The sequence below is a fragment of the Cicer arietinum genome, chromosome 3 (genome assembly GCF_000331145.2).
Source record: "Cicer arietinum cultivar CDC Frontier isolate Library 1 chromosome 3, Cicar.CDCFrontier_v2.0, whole genome shotgun sequence".
Lineage (NCBI taxonomy): Eukaryota > Viridiplantae > Streptophyta > Magnoliopsida > Fabales > Fabaceae > Cicer > Cicer arietinum.
The window spans coordinates 4,063,473-4,068,577 of record NC_021162.2 but is presented as its reverse complement, the minus strand read 5'-3'; positions in this window follow the sequence as shown (position 1 = coordinate 4,068,577).

The window sequence follows — 5,105 nt, the reverse complement described above, 5'->3', positions numbered from 1 at the left end:
AATATCTTTAAAGAAATCGATTTGGAAATCCATCCTGTTATGAGAAGTTTTCCTGAACTGATATGGAAATCGATTTGGACATCGATTTATCCTTAGCAAGTGTCTCATCACCATGAGGTTCAGAACTATCAAGGTTGATACGGGTTGTTTCTTCAGTTGCTTGTGTGTCAACAACATTATTAAGTTCAATGGATAAATCGATGAGGAACAGCCCTAGATTAGTTGTTTAGGCTTTTGTTTTCTTTGTTGTTTTGTAATTTTTCTTTTTTTCAGTATATCTCTTGTAATAGCTTTTGAATCATTATTCTCTCTTGTATTATCTTTTTGAATTTAAGGACAAAGGGGGAGAATTTGAATGAATTTAACTTGCAGAATTTGAATGAATTTAACTTGGAGAATTTGAATGAATTTAACTTGTGCTTATGCTTATCTTATCATGTATACTAAAAATTGAATCTAAAATTTGAAATTGAAATGAATTATGAATTCTATAATTCAGGGGGAGTTTTAAATAAGAGTTATTATAAAGTTAAGTTTTAATTTTGAAATGTAAACTCAAAGTTAAATTGTATGTTTGTCATTTAATCAAAAAGGGGGAGATTGTAAGATATATGCCTCCTTGACTATGATTTTGATATAACTTCCAAACATACAATATATATGCATTATCTGATTAATCTAATAGTTTGGGTTGAGATACATTTCATGAAAGAATCAAACACTACACTTGGACAAATCTTGGATCTCAAGCAATCAAGCAAAGATTGATCATATCATACAAGGCTTGAAGATTATGTGTAAATTTGCCTATTGTTCATAGTGTTTATTAGTTAGATTCATCATTATGATTTCACACATCTAATATTTGCCAATTAAAACTGAAATCATAAAATAAGTGTGTTAATCAATCAATTGGTAAATCAATTGGTTAATTGATTTTCTGATTCATAGAACAAACTTTTCACTGAGTTAATCGATTAGCAAATCGATTACTTAAATGTTTTTATCATACCTGTGTTCTATGATTAAAAGAAATCGATTGGACAATCGATTGATATACTTTTCTTAAGTTACAAGCTTTCTACTAATGAATTAGTCAATCGATTGCATGAATGAATTATTTCATCATTTATCAGAAATATATTGTATAATCGATTGGCACATCGATTTTAATTAAATATCTGAGTTACAGGGACAAATCAGTCGATTGGCAAATCGATTTGATTAAGTGTCTGAGTTACAGGGAGAAATTAGCCCATTGCCAAATCGATTATGTTAATGAAATTGAATCGACTGAGTAATCGATTGTTTGATCTCGCATTTTGAACCAAACAATTATAATCGATTATTCAGTCGACTCTGATATGAACTGAGTATCAGTTTCTGATATATGCATTAAAAAAATCGATTAGCAAATCGATTAGTTCATCTATTTCAAGAATTTCAAGAAAAACAAGAAATGCGAAATCGACTAGGAAATGGATTGATCTGGTAATACGCATTAATAAATTCGATTGGGAAATCGATTTGTCTGAAGTTTTTCTGACACTATATAAACTGAATCAATCACAATTTTTTTAAAAAATAGAAAGAACTGAAAGAACTTCATTAGCTTTTCGAAAAATACACTTTGAGAAAAATTATTGTAACTCACAAACATTATTGTCAAATACTTAGTGTGAGAATTCATTGTGATTGAATCAAGTGTTTTAGTTTTTTTGAAAGAACCATCTTTGTAAAAGAAAGAGAATGGAAATCCAGTATTGTGAAACTTGCTAGAGCTTGGTGATTAGTTCTTAAGGATAGATTGGTTGTTGTTGTAGATTGATGTTGAGTTAGATGTATAGGCATTGAAGTGCTGGAAAGTCTGTAAACATACTCAAAACATTTCTAGTAAAGGCTGGAATCAATAAGTGATTTCGGGATTGGATGTAGACTATCAAATAGATAGTTGAACCAGTATAAAAATCTATGGTGCACACTTCTCTATCTCTATACTCTTTATCTTGATAATACATGTGTTCTTGAATCTCAGTTTTGAATAAGTTTTGAATCTATTATTGTTAAATTGGAATTAATATTAAATAAGTTGGTTTTATGTCACGACCCAAAAATTTAATCTCGTGACCGGCGCACAAGCTATACTCCTAGCCTGGCAAGCCTATCAATTAACTTAACAATAAAACAACTAAATTGCTTTTTAACCGTTTAAAAATATATATATGTTTTTTCCCGAAATTTCGACAGAGTATCCTCTGTAACTTCAACATTCCCAAATTTTGTAAAATTCATGTTCAGCTTTCAATCCAGTCATAATTCAAATAACATAATCAAATTGCTTAATACACTTCTCAAAAAACTAAATAGACTTTCTAGACTCCAAAATAGCTGCAATTACATAGACTCAACAAATATTACAAAATGGTTCTCAATCAAAGAGGCCTACCAAAAAAGAAGTTTGTTGAGACTTGAATCAAATAATAGATTCCTACTCAGCTGCTTGGGAATCTGAAAAATAATAAGCAACATAAAGGGGTAAGTCACAAAGACTTAGTGAGGAGACAACAACCACCATCAATTAGAAGGGAAACACAAAAGGCACGAGTAACTGTTTAATCGCTTGACAAAAATATTAAAAATCCAGTGAATAACGAAACGAAATCAAAAAGAACAACCTTAAAATCATTATAAAAGTCAAACAAATAACAATACAAAATTTTAGAACCAAGAGGCGGCTTTATCTCATTGATAGCCCTTTCCTCCTAAGGGTGGCCTTTCCCTTAGGGGCGGCTCCATCTAACGGATGGCCCTCTCCCCTCAATTCCGCAACGCATCAGCACGTATCAATTAGGGAGCTTACATCTCGTTGATAGCCCTCTCCTCCTACGGATGACCTCTCTCGTAAGGGCGGCTCCATCTAACGGTTAACTCTCCCTAATCAACACGTGGTAACTAGGTGCACCTAACACAGTTAACGATTTAATAATTATAACAACGATTTCTCAAAATACATATTTAAAATCATTTCATCGTAATTCGTGAAAAACATATTCAATCGCATAACAAATTCAAGATTTAAATACTTTAAATCATACGTAAATCAAATTAATAACATATTATATAACAACGACCGTTAAATTAAATAATTGACGAAATCGAGATAAAATTCAAAGGTTGTGTTTCCCAAATTTTTCAATAAATACTTTAATATAGAAAACAAGTAAAATAATAATAATAGCAGTATAAAAATATATGACGATGATCGTCGTCAACTCACAGTTATGGAGAATCGTCTAAGTTTGCTCTCCAACAACTCTCAGAGTAGCCGGCAAGGTCTCAGTTGACAAATCTGAGTATAAAAATATTTCCAAAACTTTAGAGAAATTTATTCTAAAGTTTAACTACCTCTAGAAAACTATCAGCATCATTTAAATATACTCTAAACACGAAAATTATTATTAATATTATTATTATTATTATTATTATTATTATTATTATTATTATTATTATTATTATATATATATATATATATATATATATATTTACGCGGGCGTAACATTTTAATATTAAGTTCATCACTTAGGAAGGAATTGGATAATCTGGTTAATAATATTGTGTACAACTTCCTAAGGATAGAGGCCATTCCACCAAGACATTATTGGAACTCATGTGATATTATTTAACTTTTGCTTCGACGTTGTAGCACCCCTTTGAGATCAGAAAACTTGTAAAGCACTATCAAATAAATGTGATTATTATAGCATTAACAAACACATTATTTATTTATATATATATGTAAGAAATAAATGAATATTACTTATGTGTCGAAGATAGTCTTTATATCCGAGTGATTGCTGTAATGGTCGTGCAAGGGATCTAAATAGTATATAACTTCAGAGGTCGCATTGATTGCAAACAGCACCCAATGTGCCCTACAACAACAAAAATTTGGTTGGCAATTTTGTTTACACAACTAATAAATTAAGATCTCATAAATTAAAAAAGATATAAATAAAGAATATATATAATTACCCGAAATTATATGGCGCAAGGAACAACTTATCCTTATCTTTATTTCCCAATAGCATATCTACAACATATTTCTTTACATTAACTGGATCGAGTTTAAACATTGAAAGCTTATGCAGAGACAAGAATGAAAATCTATCTGACAATTTGCGCGTGCACACCAACTTCTTATACAAAAACCTTCAATGAAAATGTCAAATTAGATTAATTACCAATAAATGCAAATAAAAGTAATTTTTATCTTAAATAAAGTATTTTACCTAATGTATAAGCTGATGACAGTAGCACTCAGCTCCTTATGATTGAGAAGTTCGTATATGTGCTCTTTTTCAAGTAGTTCTTCATACTCATGTCCGAAAATAGTTTTCTCCATGCTTATGGTACGTGAATCGTTGCTGTCCATATTCGTTTTTGCTTGTATGTCAAGACACGACCCAAATCGAGCAAGGCGTGGATGACTTATTTTAGGAGCATCAACTGATTTACCTCGATCCAGTTTTTGAATTTTGGCAGCTTTATTACCCTCCAAATTTTGAAGTTTGTCATCTTTATTTTTACCACGAACATTCAGCTGTGGTGCGGCTTTATTTTGGCAGGTTTGTTGTGCGGGTGGTTTTGATTAAATCTGAAAAAATGAGGTTAATCAATTTGTTAGTTAATTGAATTTGAAAAAAAATGACAAACCTGCCAGAATAAATGTGACAATCCTTTTCCTCCAAATTTTGAAGTTTGCCATTATTTTTACCACGAACATCCAGCTGTGGTGCGGCTTTATTCTGGCAAGTTTGCTATGCGGGTGGTTTTGATTGAATCTGAAAAAATGAGGTTAATCAGTTTGTTAGTTAATTGAATTGGAAAAAAATGACAAACCTGCAAGAATAAATGTGACAAACTTTTTCCTTTTCCGGTGACGTGACTGACTCGTTGCGGGGAATATTCTTAGCATTCCCTTTAGACTTTGTATGAATCTAAATAAATGTGAAATTAAAGTTAACAGCGGAAAAAATCAGCAATTAAATATACATATCAATTAAACATACATTTCAATTAAACATACCTTATCAAGGGAAACAAGA